Here is an 18,368-nt window from a genome sequence, read left to right as displayed (position 1 = left end):
CCCGGTACCCCGGGAACATGGCCACATTGGCAGGTCCCTCCCGAGGCTGGTTCCCGACAGTGTTCAGAGCCAGGTGGAAGTCCTGTCTTCCCTGACTCAGTGAGGTTCAGACAGGAGGGCCTGTTGGAGGAGGTGTTTCCACAGCCCCTGGGAGGTGAGGGGAAGAGTAGCTGTGGAGTTATCACCCGTCTCTTGGTGGCCCAGCCTTCCCAACCTCACCTCCCACCCTCACGCACTGCAGATGCTCCTCAGGTGACTGCCAAGTGGCTGCCCTGGGGCTACACCTGAACAGTGCGGGGCTGTCACCCACATCTCATGTCACATCTGCGCAGGAACTTGGTAGCCAGTGACTGGACGGTCACCCGAACTCCTGCCCACCTGGCACCTTTGTGTCCTGGAGGGGCCGCCACGAGGCCAGGCCATAATGTTTTTCAGCTGTGGTCCTGAAACCCCTTCATCAGGATGCGAGTGCAGCCTTTAGGGCACCCGCCCTGCATACCTGTGAGGCAGTCCCTTCCTGTGGCACCTTTGTGTGGCCTGTGGGCCTGGCAGATACCCCAGTGGGGGCAAAGCCACAGGGAGAGCCCCTGTTCCGTGGTGGCCTTCTCTGGGCACTGTGCTCCCTTCCCCCACATCCAAGCGCTGTGCACCCGTGAGGGGGTTGGCAGCCAGCCCCCTCCCTGTTCTTGCTGCCTCTTCTCTGGGCTTGCCAAGAATGCCGGGAAATTAGGGGGAGGGGACACAGGAAATGCCTCCTTCCCTCTAAGGACAGCTCCAGCTGCAAGTGGAGGGAGCTGGGGGAGGGGCGGGCCTGCGGAAAGTTGTCCCCCCGCCAAGGCAAACCCGCACATCCCAGCCCTGCAGACAGAAGGGCTCTTTCTCCCTAAGTTTGGCCCATTGTGAGTGTCCTCTGAGGGGAAGTCGAGGGCCTGTTCAGGCAGTGGGTTTTCAAGAGCAGACTAAGTAGTGCCCTGACCCCCTTCGCCACGTAGGAACCACTCCACAAGGGCTCACCTCGGCCCCTTCGCCGGGAAGCCCCCCTCAGCGTCCGTCTGCATTGCAGGAGCCTGTACGCCCTGTCTCCTTTCCCTGCTAGTGGCGTGGCCTTTCTCCTGGGTGGCTTCTCCCACAAGTGTTCTGGAGCAGTGGTCCCCAACCATTTTTGGGCTACGGACCGGTTTAATGTCAGAAAATATTTTCACGGACCGGCCTGTAGGGTGGGATGGATAAATGTATCACGTGACCGAGACAAGCATCAAGAGTGAGTCTTAGATGGATATAACAGAGGGAATCTGGTCATTTTAAAAAAATAAAACATCATTCAGACTTAAATATAAATAAAACGGAAATAATGTAAGTTATTTATTCTTTATCTGCGGACCAGTACCAAATGGCCCACAGACCAGTACCGGTCCACGGCCCGGGGGTTGGGGACCACTGTTCTGGAGAGTCCATGTTACCTGACACCTCACATTTACACCTTTAAGAAAGATAAACCCAGTCTAGAAAACAACTGAGAGACAAGCTATAGTTCAGGTATTTAAAAAATAGAACAGGAGAACCCATCCTGTTTAGGTCATCTGAACCCCAGTCTCAGAGTGAGGGTCAGAGTTGATGTGCAACTAAGTTGAGGACATGTGGGCCCATCCCTGCTGTGATCTCATCCTTAGTGAGCAGAGCAGGCCCAGACCCAGTGCCAGGGCCAGCCACATGGCTGTTGCTGTCGGTGGTGGGTGGGGCTTTCCAAAACCATGGAAACCCTCGTGTCTCCGAGCCCACTTGCTCTAACACCAGCCCCAGCCGTCCACCCTTCATCCCAGGGCCTGGGGAGAAGCTACTGGTCACCCTTCCTCTGCTCAGAGAAGGTGCAGTGGGCCTGTTCTCACTCCCCAAGGGAGCTACTGCTCTGCCAAGACGTCTCCGGAAGACCCCACCCTTCCCGCGTGGTCCTTGGTTTCGGGCAGTGAAGGAAGGGCCCAGTGGGGTGTGTGAAAGCCAGTGGACCGGTACAGGGCTGGTGTTGGCACAGGCACGGGGTGGGTCAGGTCCTAGGTTGGTTCAGAGGCTTAACCTGGACACTGGCCTGGGTGTCCTGGTGAGAACCTCAGTACCTTGAGCCCTGGCTGCCTTCACCCTCCAACCTGCCTCCTGCCAGCGTCGGGACCACTGGGGCCGTGGGGCCAGATGACCACTTCATTAGTTGTGAAGAGTTCCGCACCGTGGAAACATGTCCTATTTTAAACAACAGGGTTCCTGTTGGAGGGCAGCTGTGTTTGGGGTTAGCGATTCCAAGAGCACCACGTGGTCCCCGCTGTGGGCTGCTCCCAGGCCCAGCTCTTCTATGTCTGTCATTCCCCCTCCAGCTGAAAATCAGGTGTGGTGTGAAGCGCCCCAAGTTCTTCCCCATCCGCACTCAGGCCCTTGTGCACTCAGTCCTGGCTCTTCTCAGGGTCTCTGAGGGCTGGCTTCTGCCTCTGCAGCCGCAGGTCAGGGCCTGGCAGGGCCCTTTGTCCCCCAACACACCCCAGCGCCAGTAACAACCTCAGACAGGAGAGGTTAGCCAGTCTCGTTTGTCACTTTGTCAGTGCTTGAAAGCGACGGACATTTTGTGGAGTATGTTCTAAGTTTACTGGGGAATATTCTGGAACCACTCTGGTGGCTCCCTTCCTGTGTGCTGGTTAGAGCTGGTGACAGGCCGGTGGCTTCTGGGCTGCAGCTCTCTGTCTCCCAGTCACATCCTTACCTGTGAGCCATATTCTAGCCCAGGCCCTGGGGATACAGCAGTGGTGGCTTCTCTGTCTCTTGTCAGCCTTGTGCTCTGAGCTGCCCTGCAGCTGGGCAGCGCCACTCCTCCACTCTGGCTGCTGGAGTGCTCCGCTCAGTGTTGTGCCGGTTTCTATGGAGAGAAAACAACCAGGGCGTCTGCCCTGCTTGGAAGGGGGAGGGGGAAGTGGAGGGGGAGGCGCCAGGAAGCAAAACAGAGCACGTGTGGGCGGGGCGGGCCACCAGTTTCCACTTCCTGGCTGGGAACTGGTGAAAGTGTCCTGCCCCACACTAGAGCTGCCTGGAAGGCCAGGACCAGACCTGCAGGAAGAGTGGGGTCTGCCCCTGGGGAGACCTGCCACAGAGTGGAGGACAGCTACTTGGGAGCCCCTATCCAGATTGTGGGAGTGGGCAGCTGGGCACAGAAGGCCAGCTGTCATGATGACTGGGTTCAGGCCTTCCTTTCTGCACGTGCCCCCCTCTGAGCCCACCTCCATGCCCACCTTGCTCCAGCCTCCTTGCTTGGCACGGGCTGCCCCTGCTTTCTCAGGGCCATTTGCAGGTGTGGGTGTGGTGGCCACTGCAGAAGTGAGGGGCTGAGGCCATGTCCCCCTGCTTGGGCAGGCAGCCTCCTCTTGGCCACCAGCTCCGAGAGCACAACCTCCGGAAAGTCCCTCCTGGGAACCTGCGCCCTGAGAGAGCATGCCCTCGGGGAGGTTCCCCAGGTCGCCCAGTGCTGAGCAGGGCTCCTGTGCCCTGGAACCTGTGCTGCTGAGATCTCCCCTGGTTGTGTCCCCTCCTTGTCCCTTCTGCTCCTCACCCCATAGGCCACACCAGCCCGGGGCTCTGGAGGCCCTCTCGTTGTGGCTGGTGCAGGGAGCAGTTTAGGGACAACACGCCTCCTCAGCTGTACAAACGCACCCCTAGGCTTGACCTTGATGGTATAAAAAAGAAATATTTTATTTTGTAATTTGAGTTAGAACACAGAAAACACTTTTTGCCTTCACTGAAGTACAGTTTTATTTTCTTGTTTTTGGACCTGCTAGAATATTCTTGAGTGTGGTGGCAGGTGGTGTAGTGGAGCTCTGGTCCATAGGTCGGAAACATGGCTTTGCCACGTGGTGTTGGCGCTGGGCCTGGCTTCTGCTCCCTGGTGCTGGAGCTGCCCACGTCTCTTGCTTGTCTGTGCCCTGCACAGCCCGAATGGTGCATGCATTGGTTAACGAGTAGGCTTAAAACTTCCTTTGGGAGCTTTTGTTTGTAAACACATTAGAGAATGGTTTCCACATTCCTGTCTCCAGTGTGAGGCGCCTGGTTGTGTGGCCATCCAGTGACGCTCACAGGTGCTGTGGACTCTGTGTGGCCAGCATTCTGGACTGCTGTGGACAGAGCCTGGCATGTGTGAGAAGCCCTTTGCCCTAGGCTCTTCCCAGCCCTCTTCTGACCTCGCCCCCTGTCTCCCCCTCCCCCACCTTACCCCTGTCTGCCCCCGTCCCTGGGCCTTCACAGGCACCTTCTGGACCCCATGGACCGTGTGAGGAAGGGTGTCAGCCATCACGGTGTCCTGGACGGCAGTGCTCACCTCACTCAAGGGCAAACCTTTTCCCTCTCTTCGGCCATCTCTCAACTTGTGTGGTTTTTGTAGCTATTTAAGGTTGTTTCCAGTAAAGGAAAATGAAAAGTTTCAGTTTCTGCAGTAAGCCTCACTGTTTACCTTCATGGTGTGCAAAGCCCTTCTTTTTATCTTTTTTTTTTTTACAGAGACAGAGAGTCAGATAGACAGGGACAGACAAGAACGGAGAGATGAGAAGCATCAATCATTAGTTTTTTGTTGCGCATTGCAACACCTTAGTTGTTCATTGATTGCTTTCTCATATGTGCCTTGACCGCGGGTCTTTAGCAGACTGAGTAACCCCTTGCTGGAGCCAGCGACCTTGGGTTGAAGCTGGTGAGCTTTTGCTCAAACTAGATGAGCCCGCGCTCAAGCTGGCAACCTCGGGGTCTTGAACCTGGGTCCTCTGCATCCCAGTCCGACGTTCTATCCACTGCGCCACCGCCTGGTCAGGCACAAAGTCCCTTTTAAAAATGCAAGTGTGAAAGCATTTGACAGCAGTGCCAGTTCCCTGAGACCACACGGGCCACTCTGCCCAGAACTCGCGTCTGTATTTCATTCACGCAACCATTTCTTTTTTTTTTTTTAAGATTTCATTTATTCATTTTAGAGAAGGGGGGAGAAAGAGAGAGAGAGAGAGAGAAGGGGGGAGGAGCAGGAAGCATCAACTCCCATATGTGCCTTGACCAGGCTCACGCAACCATTTCTTGTTCATGTCTTGGTGCTGACAATGTGCCCTCACTGAGGAACAGGAAGGGCTGGTGGGGGTCCATCCTCCCTCCCTCAGCTTCGTCTTCAGCACAGGCCAGCTGCGGCAGGTTGCCCCTACCCCGTGTCCCCCCTCGCTCTGTCTGATGGCAGCTCGGGCCTCTTGGGGGTGGGGGCTCATCACTCTTTACCTGTCTCAGGTCTTGCTGGCTCTGCACACCCCCTGCTATCCCATCAGACTTTTATAAAATATCATTTCAGCAAAGGTGACTTTATTGCCCTGATTTGTGGTGCAGTAGATAGAGCGTTGTCCCAGAGCGCTGAGGTCGCTGGCTCGATTCTGCAGTCACCTGCTCAAGCCCCAGTTGGGGCACATAGGAGAAGCAATCAATGGGTGCACAATTAAGTGGAACAATGAGTTGATGCCTCTCTTTCTTTCCCTCCCTCTCTCTCTCTCTCTCTCTCTCTCTCTCTCCCCCCCCCCTCCCTTCCCCGCCCCCTCCTTCTCCCTCACCCTTCACCTCTGTCTCTCAAAAAGAAACGAAGTTGAAGCTGTCAATGATCCCAGGGCTGCAGCAGCAGTGTCTTAAGCTCTACGGGTGGGTTGCTTGCCCCAAAGTGAGCCCTGGATCCCCCAGCACAGGGGCCCTTCCCCCTCCTGCCTTCGGGGGCCACAGGGCATAAGCGCTGGAATATTCGGCCCCTTCTGGGTCTAGGGCTGTGCGGGCTGGGCCGCCTTCCTCTGCTAGCTAGGTGCCACTGGGGATATTTGTATCTAGAATTTGAAGATGGGAAAGTGTTGTACATGCACAGGAAAAGTTCTGAGCTGGAGAGAAATGGGACCACCCAGTGTGGGCAGGTGGATTCAAATGGCAGGTGGGCAGTAGCCAGTGAGAGTGGAGCTCGGAGTCGGCAGTGCTCCCACTCGAGCCCTCCTTCCCTCACAAGGTCTCCCTGAGTGGGACGAAGTATGGGCTGCAGGCTGCATCCTGGCAGCGTCTGGTAGGGCCAGGGCCCACAAGGGCAGGGGTTGGGAACCTATGGCTCGTGAGCCAGATGTGGCTCTTTTGATGGCTGCATCTGGCTTGCAGACAAATCTTTAATAAAAAAAAAATAACGTTAAAAATATAAAACATTCTCATGTATTACAATCCATTCATTTCCTACCCTTCATGTTCATAGTTGTGGGTGGCTGGAGCCAATCACAGCTGTCCTCCAGGACAACACCAAGTTTTTATTGGATAATGCATAACGTACATGGGTCGTTGTATGGCTCTCACGGAATTACATTTTAAAATATGTGGCGTTCATGGCCCTGGCCGGTTGGCTCAGCGGTAGAGCGTCGGCCTGGCATGCAGGGGACCCGGGTTCGATTCCCGGCCAGGGCACATAGGAGAAGCGCCCATTTGCTTCTCCACACCGCCCCCCCCCCTCCTTCCTCTCTGTCTCTCTCTTCCCCTCCCGCAGCCAAGGCTCCATTGGAGCAAAGATGGGCTGGGCGCTGGGGATGGCTCCTTGGCCTTTGCCCCAGGCACTAGAGTGGCTCTGGTCGTGGCAGAGCAACGCCCCGGAGGGGCAGAGCATCGCCCCTGGTGGGCGTGCCGGGTGGATCCCGGTCGGGCGCATGCGTGAGTCTGTCTGACTGTCTCTCCCCGTTTCCAGCTTCAGAAAAATACAAAAATAAAATAAAATAAAATAAAATAAAATATGTGGCGTTCATGGCTCTCAGTCAAAAAGTTTTCCTGACCCCTGCACTAGGGCCTCCTCCCTCCCTCCTGCCTTTTTCAAAGCCCCCCTCGTGGTTTTGCCTGGTGAATTGCCTACAAAGTTGGCACTGAAATGGAGGCCCAGTGGGAGAGGAGCTGCTGGGGTCCCTGTTTCCTATGTGCCTCGCCTTGGATACTGAGAGTAGGGGGAGCGGGGGACTCCAGCGCCCTTGGCAGCCATCACCCAGGCCCAGCAGCTCCTCTCAGTGGAGTTTCTCTGGTGGAGGCAGATCTGTGCATCCAACTAAAGGCTAGAAATCTGTTTGCCTGGCTCAGAGGGTTGGCTGCAATGGCTCTGCTGGGGTTGTGGCAGGCAGTTCCCTGGGACTTGAGGCAGGATTTGTGGGTGGAGTTTGGGACTTAATTCTAGGCTTGTGGGTCTTTGTCCTTTGACCCCTCCAAAAAACCTACCACCCAACCCAACTGAATATGTCTGTTTCCTGCCCACAGTCAGACGCTGGGCATGCAGTGGCCTCCTTGCTGGGTGGGAGCACTTCCCAGGACCCCAGCTACCAACCAGACTCATCCTTCATCCCTCCTGTGCTCCCCACTGCCCCTGTATCTTGTTATAAGTGAGCTGTTGCACATAATTCATCCCAGGGCGAACGTAGCCTTTGTGCTGGGAAAGAGTTGACAAACGGGGCTCCTCCTGCGGGCGGGGGTGGTAGGTGAGATAGCACACGGGGCCTCCATGGCCAGAGATGCTCCTGTGTTGGGTCAGGTCAGGTGTTCTCAGGTGCACACTGAGCACAGGCTCGCTGGCCGCTCACTTGGCCCTGTCTGCCTGCCAGTTTCTCTGAAATGAAACATTTATGACTCTACTCTCAGCCAGGGCCTGGGGATGTCCCTGGCCTTAGGACCCTCGGTTGGCATCTGATTCTGTGTTTGGAAGAGCGAGGAGGAGGCAGGAGCCATTGGGTGCCAGGATCCCCAATTGTGGCCACTTAAATCCACTTGGGTACATCTGGGGTTCAGCAGGCCCTTGGTTCAGCCCCTTGGCCTGCACCTGGCTGATGTCTCGTGCCAATGTGACCCAGCACTGCCCATGAGCCCACCCTGCCAGTCTGGCTAGATTTCAGGCCAAAAGAAGTTCCTTTCTGCTGTCAGGTCTGTGGAAGGCTTTGTTAGGCACCCCGAGGTTGAGGCAGCGCTGACAGCTCCCGCTCCTCGAGGTCCTCTTTAGGCCACATCCGGTTTATACTGTGTGCTCGCCTCACGCTGGTTCCGGAGCAGCCCTCCCTGGCGTTTCTCCTGAGGTCTTTCACTTCTGACAGACGACACAGTATGTGCTATTACATGTGTGCATATGCTCCTCACGTGTGCGCACACATGGACGTGCACAGAGATCTTTGTGTGCCCAAGTGTGGCGGATATCACTGTGAGTCAGGAGCATGGCCTTTTCTTTTGGGCACAGGGTCAGGTTGAGAAGAGCATCTGAGAGTGCCCCCATGTCCCCACTCCAGGCAGAGTGTATGGCAACTTGGAGAAGGCCAGTTTGCAGGAAGGAGCCCTGGGTGTGGGCCCTTAGAGGGTCATGTGGCAGCGGCTGTCCCCATGGTGGCAGGGAGACGCTGTGGAAGGGGCAAGGTGGTGCTGGGGGAGCCCACGCACCTGCTGGCAGCAGGCATGGGTGTGAGAGGAGGGCCCAGGACACGACCAGGATCTGCGCCCCGGTGGGAGGTAGGGCGGGACACAGGTGACCATGCGTGTTTCTGCTGCTTCTGACATCAAGGTAAGAGCACCCCACCCTCTGTGGCCGGGGCTCTCAGTCAGCCATGGGCAGCATCTGCTGGAAAATTCCTTGTCACACAGACCTGGCCTGTGTGCCTGGTGGTTTTGGGGCCTTTCTCTGGAGACCAGCGTGCGCCCCCTTCCCCGGTGCCTGTGGGCCTTTGTGTCAGTCTTGTTGAGAGGGTACCGTCCTTTGGGCTTTGGCGGGTGAGCGCCGTGGTGGCACGGCTGTGTCCGGCGCAGTCCCTGCTGGCTGGGCAGCTTCCTTTGTTAAGGCGATTCTGTCAGACAGCCTTCCGGGGAACTCAGACACAGCCTACTGCGCTGCATCCCTGTCTCCCTCTCCCTCTACCTACAGCTTTCTCTCTCTCTCTCTGGGTGGAGATGGCGTTTGTCCCAGATGAGCCCCACTCGCCACGCTGACCTGGTGCTGGGATAGATCCTCCTGCTCACCAGCCCCCAGAATGAACTCTGGGTTTTCAAAACAGCTTGATTGGTCCTGGTGTTCTAGGTCTGTTTTAAAAGTCCTTGTAGCAGTTACTTTCCAGTGACTCAAAGGAAAAGAATACCACCACCACTACCCACCCCCTGTCCACCTTGTTCTCTGCTTCTAAAAGTGAGGGATTGGGGGTGGCTCTGCTGTCGGGGGGGTGGAAGCACAGAGGTCTCTGCGGGTCAGGACAAAGAGTCCATCCACATTTTTTTTTTTTTTTTACAGAGACAGAGAGAGAGAGAGGGATAGATAGGGACAGACAGACAGGAACAGAGAGAGATGTGAAACATCAATCATCAGTTTTTCATCGCGGCACCTTAGTTGTCCATGTGCCTTGACCGTGGGCCTTCAGCAGACCAAGTAACCCCTTGCTCAAGCCAACGACCTTGGGTCCAAGCTGGTGAGCTTTGTTCAAACCAGATGAGCCTGCCCTCAAGCTGGCGACCTCGGGGTCTTGAATCTGTGTCCTCCGTATCCCAGTTCGACACTATCCACTGCGCCACCACCTGGTCAGGCGAGTCCATCCACATTAAAAAAAATTTTTTTTTTTTTTTTTTTTTTTTCTGAAGCTGGAAACAGGGAGAGACAGTCAGACAGACTCCCGCATGCGCCCGACCGGGATCCACCCGGCACGCCCACCAGGGGGTGATGCTCTGCCCATCCTGGGCGTCGCCATGTTACGACCAGAGCCACTCTAGTGCCTGAGGCAAAGGCCACAGAGCCATCCCCAGCGCCCGGGCCATTTTTGCTCCAATGGAGCCTTGGCTGCGGGAGGGGAAGAGAGAGACAGAGGAAAGCGCGGCAGAGGGGTGGAGAAGCAAATGGGCGCTTCTCCTGTGTGCTCTGGCCAGGAATCAAACCCGGGTCCTCCGCACGCTAGGCCGACGCTCTACCGCTGAGCCAACCGGCCAGGGCAAAAAAAAAAATTTTTTTTTTAATTGATTTTTAGAGGAGTAGAGAAGGAAAAGGGGGCTGGGGTTGGGGAAGGAGCGGGAAGTGTCAACTGTCCAGTACGTGCCTTGACCCAGCAAGCCCAGGGTTTCTATCGGCGAGCCCCACAGGTGGATAGGGGGACACATCACTGTTTTGTCCACTGCGCCACCACAGGGCAGGCCAAGAATGGGTTTCCACTTTCTTCATGGAAACCCATTCTTGGTCTTGGCTCTTGGCGACCACTTAGCCCAGGGCTCCAACCCCAAGCAGGTGAGCTTCCCCTTTTCTCCCAAGGCTGCTAGATTGTGTGCTTGCACTTCACCTGCTTCAGGAGTCTGCAGGGTGGGGTGGCATGGTGCCTCCAGCCCCAGGCGCCTGCCCTCCACATTTGGGGGTTCCTTTCCTATCAAACAGAGGGGGGCTGGGGACTTCTGGGAGCTGCAGCCCGAGGCATCCCTCCTGTATGGAGCCTGGGATGGGGACGTGCTGAGTGGCCCTGTGCAGGTCAGAGGAGGTTTCCTCAGAAAAGTGGAGAAGTAATGGAAGAGATGCACTACTTAAATTTTTAAAGAAAATTAGAATGACCCTTTAAAATTGTTGTTTCCATTGCATTTTAGAGTTTGGGCTTGTCTTGCATATTTAATGTTTTCTCTGTATTCACAGTGATCAGAAAATAGGTTAATTTAGCTAAGCATAATATGAAACATCAATTATCACGTGGACAGCATGGCTGGTGCTTATAAAGATAGCTTTGCTGTTTTTACACCAGGGAGGTCTGCAGGAAGGGTCCACCATGCAGATCCTGGGCACAGAGTGGAGTTTACCCACAGAGGACACTTTGCCACAGGGCATCCAGCACCCCCTTAGAGAGGGTAGTGCCTCGTGGGACTCATCCTTGGGTACTTGGTGGGGGCCATGGGCCATGGGCCGTGCTCACCCAGGTCCTGGGTGATGTGTCCCTGTCACGGTGTGCCCATGCTGCCTGTCCTCAAGCTCGCAGGTAGTCTAGTGCTCATGTGGCCTCTGCTCCCAGGTGTGTAGGTCCTGCCCGCAGTGGCAGGAAGGGGACTTCCAGGGGCTGTGCTGCCACGATGGGGTGTGTGTCCTGGGCAGTTGTTGCCCCAGACACTCCCTTCTCTGGGCCCCAGGGTGCTTTATTATGGTAGCACCTTTGTAGGAATGGACCACATCAGACTGAAGCTGAGGCTTATGACACATGGGTGGCAGGGACCCCTCGACCCTCCCCCCCAGATCACGGTCCCCCTGCCCCAGAGCCCACCCACCTTCTGCTCCCAGGCTTCGCCTTACTGTTCACCATGTTTGCACAGGTGCCTTGGAACTGTTTCTGTTCCAGAGAGTTCTACTCCTCTTGGGCCTGCCTGGTCTGTTCGATGTTTTTGTTCTTTCTCACTTTTCTTCTTTGGTGTTGATGCGCTTTGAGCCATGTCTGGGTCAGTGTCCCCACTGCCGCGCTTTGGAGGAGCCAGGGCTGGTCCCAGCGGCTGTCTGCACAGCGCTGCCTGGACCATCTACCTGCGTGCCTGCCTCCCTGGGTCTCCGCAGGCCATAGTGACGGGTTCTCCCAGGCTGCGTGGGCACTGGGTGCTGTTCCTCCTGGCACCAGCGGGCAGGGGCCTCCCCTCTGACACGGGGCATGGTTTTCATTCTCCTTCATTCTGGCCCCTGGGACTGGGGCGTTTGCTCCTGAGTTTAGCACCCTGGTAGGGCGATGCCTTGTCATTGTCCCCGATGGCTGGAACGTGCTGTGAGAGGGGTCGGGGTGGGCGTGGCACTAGGCCCATGTGACAGCAACCCCCAAGGTGAGCCAGCAGCAAGGGCCTAATGCTGTCCAGCCTGACTTTTCCATGAAAAATTTTCATTTGTCCTCTTGGCTATTTTTCTGCTGACCACATAGTGACAGGAAAGTGACAGGCTGTGTTCACAGAGACCTCTGCCTCCTGGCTCTCCATGCAGGGTCCTGGTCATTACACACACCTGCCTGGGCCCACTGGGCTTCTGTCCCCTGGCTGGGACATCTCAATAGGTTGATGTGAAAAGTCCCAAGTGTGTTCCTCCTCCTCCGAGAGCCTGGGCCACACGAGTGTTTAGTGGACCTTCTCCATCCACAGTGCGTTTCTGACTGGACACCGCGCTTCCCAGTCCAGCTCCTTGTTAAATCTGCCCGTTGGGGAAAGAACTGCTTTCGAATTTTGCTTCTAATTCGGGCGGCAAATTCCTAGATGAGTTTTCATCTGACATCTGTAATGTTAGCAATGCTCTGTTATATGTGGATGCATTTTGACCAATTTATTAAGGACGTTTCGTCACCTGCCAGCTCTGAGGCCTGGGTCTGAGGTGCAGGCTGGTGCTCACCTCTGTGGGGTCCCTGGAGCTAGGGCTGGGGCTGCTGTCTTCTGAGCAGCTCGTCAAGTGCTGATGGGACCTCAGGTGATGCCAGAGTCACATTTTGGGAATGCACTGCCCCTTGGGACATGCAGGGCTAGGGGAAGCGTGTGGCCAGGTTACTTCGAGGGGACCTGGGTCTTCAGGCACTGAGTGTAGGGGGACAGAGCGGGAAGGGACAGTGCATGGATGCTAGTCCTATGCCTCGGGACAGGGGTCTCTGGTCCAGTGAAGGGGCCAGGCACAGTTTTCCTGGTCCAGCTGTGTGAGGGTGGTCTCTAGCCATCTGCCCACCTGTGAACCGGTGCTAGATTTGAGAGCCAGCTGGGCTGGGCCAGGCATTTCTCCTGAGCCCCTGCCTGTGCGTGCTGCCCACCTTTCCCCTACAAGACCCTGGCCCAGGCCATGTCATCCAGAGTGGATGGCGCCCCTTGTCTCACTCAGGGACAACATAGGGTTCCTGTTGCCCACCTGGCAGTGAGCAGCCTTCAGGAGCCCGTGTCTCCCCTAGACCAGCTGCTTGTCCCCTTCCTGAGAGCTGCCTGCACTCTGGTGGCTCAGTTCCTCACCCATCAGCCATTCTCCTGGCACAGTGCGAGCAGGCTGTGGTCTGTGCCAGGCCTGGACTCACCCTCCGTGGAGTCCTCGCCACCACAGCTTATGCAAGGACATGCCACATGTCCTGACAGCCATGGGTTACCCCTGATTACGAGGACTAGAGCACTCCCTGCCCTCTGACTGGGGCATTCCTTTCCTGGTGGTTTTGCTTTGTGAATCCTGACATTAGGGGTGACACCACAGGTGCTTTGGTGCTGGTATTGGGGAACAGTATGTCGTGCCATGTCAATGCGCTTGGCATTGTGGTGTCCCCAGGCCGCTTTGCTGTGAGCATTTCTCCTCTGGGCAGCTGCTCTGGCCTTTGCTGGTTTGACAGCAAGTTGGGGAAACCACTTACCTCAGTGGTTTTGGTTTTCAACCAACAATTTCACTTTTTTTAAATAGATTTTTTTATAACAGCTTTATTGAGATAATTTAATTCCATAAAATTCACCCTTTCTGAGAGGACAGTTCTGTGGTTTTTAGTCTCAGCAGCCATCACAGTTACCTAATTGTAAAACATTTTCATCAGTCCAAAAAGAAACCCAGTGCCCAGTGGCTCTCACTCCTCGGCACCCAGGTCCTGCCTCCTGTCTGTGGACATGCCTGTTCCGGACCTTCACGTGAATAGAATCACGCACGGTGGCCTCCCATGTCTGACTTCTCACTGTGCATCATTTTCAGGGTTCTTCCTGTTGTAGCTAGTGTCTGCGCCCACTCCTGACACGGGCCGAGTCACGCTCGTGTGGATGGACAGCTCTAGTGGGCGCTGGGTGGTCCCTATGTGTGGCCTGTTGTGAACAGTACTGCTCTGAGCATGCACATACACGTGTCGTGTGGACATGCGTCTTCTACAACCTTGAGTCCTTGCCCAGGAGTGACATTGCCAGATAACACGGGGATTGTTTGATTTGGGGGGACCCAGCACACTGTCTCACAGTGGCCATAGCACGTTCCCTTCCTCCACGTCATCACCCTACTCGGACTGTCCATCTGGTGAGTGTGACTCCTCATTGTGTTCTTCAGTTCAGCTCTTTGCGGTCACCGTAGTTTCATGTGCAGTTATCAGAAATAGCAGACGTTCCCCATGTGCTGCATCGAGAGTCTTCCCAGGGTTCCAGTCCCTTTTCTCAGTTCTCTGGCTGTTTCCTGAGCAGTGGGTCTTGGGTCACGTGGCCTAGGGTTTCTGCAGCGTGTGTACCATGTTGCATCTCCGCCGATGGCCCTGCTCCTGGGAGGGTTGGTCTCACAGTGGTTTGATTTCTTGTTTCCTTGGTGATGAGTGATGCTGAGCCACTCTTTGTGTGTTTGTTGACCACATGTGTGTGTCTTGTTTGAAGAAATGTCTGTTCAAATCCTTTGCCTTTTAATTATTTTTGTACGCGTGTCTTGTTGAGTTGTCTTTTTTTCTTTGTATTCTGAGTAAGGGCCCTTATTGGATAATCTGATTTGCAAATAGGGGGTTGGGTTGTCTTCCCATTGTCTTGATGGTATCCTTTGCAGCACAGGAGTTTCTGACTTTGACACCCACCTCCATTCTGTTTTATGGGGGGCATAGCTTTTTCAGCAGAAACCTTCACATACATCAGCAACCTTGACTGCAGAGAGTTTGGTCCCTGGGTTTCCTCTGAGAGTTTAGGGAAGCAATTCATCGTAGAGAAGCTGCACAAAACCACCCACAGTGAACAAGACCCAGAGTGAAGCTTGATGTGTCCCCTTTTAAGGATTTGCTTTCAGCCTTGGAAATAAGGTGATAACAGTGGAGGTGCCATCAGTAAGGGTCCATTCAGAGCAGGACTGTCACTGGTGGCCCTTGGGATGTCAGCATGGGAAGGTTCTCAGGGCACGTAGATGATCCTGCTCCTTTTGCTGTGCTGGTCTCCAGGGTTGTGCCATCTAGAAGGGATGTGGCTGCAGGACACATGGGCGCTGCCTCCCATATCAACCTGGCCAGGAACACTCTCCCCAGCCAGCTTCCAGCACAGCCGGCCCATGCGTTTGATGGGGACTCTGTTCCCATTGTTTGGTTTTGTGTCCTGCAGTGCAATGCAGGTGTCTTACGTGTGAGCAGCTGCTTACAGTCACAACTGAGACTGGCTGCTGTCCACGGTATGCCCCCTCCTGTCGGCTGAGATCTGGTAGGAGATAGTGTTGGCGGGTGGTTGAGGGGCGGGCATGCTGGATCAGGGACAGGAGGGGTGATGGAGAGGGTGCAGGGTGGGTGTGTTACACAGCACCTGCGTGCGAGTGGTACCCAGTTCTGTGAGCTTCCCATGGGTGGTCCCTGCTCTTCCTGGGAAGGTATGTGCTTGCCTTTAAGTTGGAGGCCCTTCTCTGCAGGGCAGCAGATTGGGGGTCCCTGGCCTGTTTTCCTCTAGCGCCGACAGCTTCTCCCTATGTGGCCAGTGGCCAGACTCTTGTTCAGAAGCAGGTAGCTCGCCCGGAGCTTGTAGGAATTGCCTGTTCTCTCAAGTGTGAGGAGGGGTTACCAGAGCTATGTGGGCCCCACGCCCTCAGCAGCACCACTGTCAAGGGAACTGAACTCCTCTGAAGCCAGTCTTGACTTCCCCTGGTCAATAAAGCAGGCCTGGACCATACTGCCTGCTCAGAGCCACCTTTGCTGGCCGCCGCAGCACTTGTGTGGGCTCTGTGTGGCGGATTTTGTTCTGACTTTGGATGCACGACCCCTCTCTACAGAGGTTGGCTCAGACACCTTTGTCTGGAAAGGTCAAGGCAGAGACCGTCGGCACCAGGTGGGCAGCGAGAGGGAAAGAGCTGTGGCCTGGGGCCTTTTGTTCAGCTTTTAATTAATAATCAGTCATTAATTAGACATTTAAGGAGTGACTGTCCATGCCTGGGAACCACCTGGGGTCTACATGTGCCCACCTGCCTGGCATCTCTGAATTGACCTGTGAGGGACCTGGTGGCAAAGGCTCATAGGCAACAGGGCATGTGGATAGTCCAGCCTGTCATGGGTCCCTTGGGCACCCCAGGGCAGCCCCACTGTCTCTCACGGGTTGGCACGTTCCTGGGTGTTGCGTCGGGGGCATTGGTTATTTTGTCCTATTTATTCCCCGGGGGTCTGGCTCACGGTGAGCCAGGGTCTTGAGGGATTCTGCTCTCTGTCCCACCTGTGACTTTGAAGTCCCTGTTCCTAATCCCTGAGGAACTGACTGGAGTTTGGTCCAGGTTCTTCTGCATCAGCTCACAGGGGCCTCCCCCCCTCCCCCAGTCTCACCTAACCCTCTCCTCCCCACCCAGGTGCTCTGTAGCATTGGTCAACATGAACACCAGCACTGTGGCCTGGCTGCCACCCAGACTTGGCCTGCTGTCCAGCCTTCATGTCCTTGCATGGTCTCACAGCAGGGTTTGTCAACTGGACAGTGGGTGTTGCTTGCTCTGTGAGGGATTCCTCGCTGAGAGGGACCCAGTCCCTGGCCATGTCAGCCCCCCAGGAGCTGTGCTTGACCCTCACCCAGGTGTGGGGCCAGCTTTGTTTCAGCATCTGGGGCCTGGCCCTTCCACAGGGAGCTCAGGGATCAAGTGTGGTTTCTTCCATAGGGATGTAGTCAGTGGGGACCTGGCATTCTGGGCACGGACACATGGCCCGTGGTAGCTGCTATGAGGCTGTGGGCTTCCCCCGTTCCTTGGCCAGCGCCTGGTCCTCAGCCAGAGCACCTGGTGCAGGAGAGCCCAAGCATCCTTGGGTGACAGTTGACATCAGCCCCGCTGGGTAGCACTTGGCAGCACATGTTCCCATTTGCTGGAGGGGCCTTGGGCCCTTTCTCCAGGGCAGGTCTGAGTACTCAGTGTCCACACTGACCTATATAGGAAGCTGCCCTCAGCCTGAAAACGTGCCCTCGGCACCCTGCCTAGTAGGTGGGGCTTGGGCTGATGAGTGCTGGGTGCTAGGCAGGTGGGTGTGGCCCGCCTTGCAGCCCCGGTTGTCTGACACCCTCGGAAGTCTCCCTGAGGTTTCTCAGAATCGGCGCCTGTGGCTTTTCTCTTGGTGAGAACTCGGCTTGTTTCTTCCCTGTCCTATCTGCTCAGACAGGAAGCCCCACCCTTGCCATGTAACTGACCCCCGCCCTCTGTGCTCAGGTGGGAGGCGTCCAGACGTGCAGGCAGAGGTCAGGCCAGGCAGCTGACACCGTCACTGGGCTTTGTCTCCCCTAAAGAGCAACACTGAGTGGGTCTCCTGATTTTTGCAGGGTGGTCTGTGGGTTCACCTCTGGAATGTCTCCCAGGAGATGGGCATGCACCTGACTCAGCTGCAGGGCAGCAGACCATCAGGGCAGCTACTTCTGTGTTAGGGAAAGGCCCCTGTGGCTCTGGACTGGTCTCCTGCCCTGCCCTCTTATCCCATGAGAGGGGCTGCAGGACTTCTGACTGCCCTGAGGTGGGGGTGGCGGTGGGGTGTGGGCCCTGAGTACAGATGCTAGCTCATTCGTTCTGTGGGCCTGGGCAGGGCTGTCCCCTGGAGCCCTTGGTCCACAGGCCCCTGCTCAGGGTTCCGTCTGTCCCGAGTCTCTTACTTCATAGTGACAGTGGTGGTGAGCAGGGCCCCCTGACTGACCACTTGTCTCCCTCCCACCCCCTGCAAGTCCATGCCTCCTCATGGCCAGTTCTGTGATGCAGTATTTTCTTCAAGTGTTTTGGAGGTAGGACCTCCGCTCCCCTGATGTCAGGTCTGGGAGCATGTCAGGGCTTGTCCCAGCACCCCTAGCCTTAAGTGGGTGGCTGTGTTGGTCCGTGATGTGGACCCTGGCATGGACCCTGGCACAGCTGCCGTAGGTGCCCAAAGAGCCTCCTGGACACGGCCCAGCCCATTGTGCTTTCTGCTTTGGTCTCAGCTGGGGGTGGTGCTGTTCCTCTTCCAGAGACCATCATGTTTTCCAGAAAGAAGCCCTGTGCGCCCTGGCTGGGGGGTGGTTCTCCTTTAGATGCTGCCGGGGAGCCAGTGCAGGTTCAGCTCACCTGTTGTAAACAGTGCCCCTGTTTTGAGAATGTTTCCTTGGAGGAGTTGTTGCTGCAGGCCTTTGCCCTCCCACCACCGCTATGTAGCTGCTCAGGCCCAGGAGCACTTTTTGAAATTAGTTCTATTTGGTAAAATCTAACTCTGTAAACCCCATGTGACACCCCTAGAAAGCTTCGGGCTGCCCAACAGAGGGCCCCCCAGTCAGTCAGGGGGCACACTAGACAGGCCACCTGGCACGGGGAGGCAGGGGCCATTCTGAACAGACTGAAAAGGTCCTTTGCTCCTGCTGGCTGTTCAGCAACAAGTTCCTGTGCCACACGCGGCTGTAGTGAGGGCCAGTCTGCTGAGGACTTGGTTGGGTCCTTGGCGCTCTCCTAGGACTAT

The 18,368-nt window shown here is 56.0% G+C and overlaps 1 protein-coding gene across 2 annotated transcripts in view; it reads left to right on the top strand.

Annotated features, from left to right (window-relative positions):
• Positions 1–18,368, top strand: part of SKI (SKI proto-oncogene) — a 65,422-nt gene that overhangs the window by 40,376 nt on the left and 6,678 nt on the right. The window lies entirely within an intron of this gene.

Source organism: Saccopteryx bilineata, chromosome 3, assembly GCF_036850765.1.
Source record: "Saccopteryx bilineata isolate mSacBil1 chromosome 3, mSacBil1_pri_phased_curated, whole genome shotgun sequence".
Lineage (NCBI taxonomy): Eukaryota > Metazoa > Chordata > Mammalia > Chiroptera > Emballonuridae > Saccopteryx > Saccopteryx bilineata.
The sequence above is the reverse complement of the archived record's forward strand: the minus strand, read 5'-3'. Positions and strand labels throughout refer to the sequence as shown.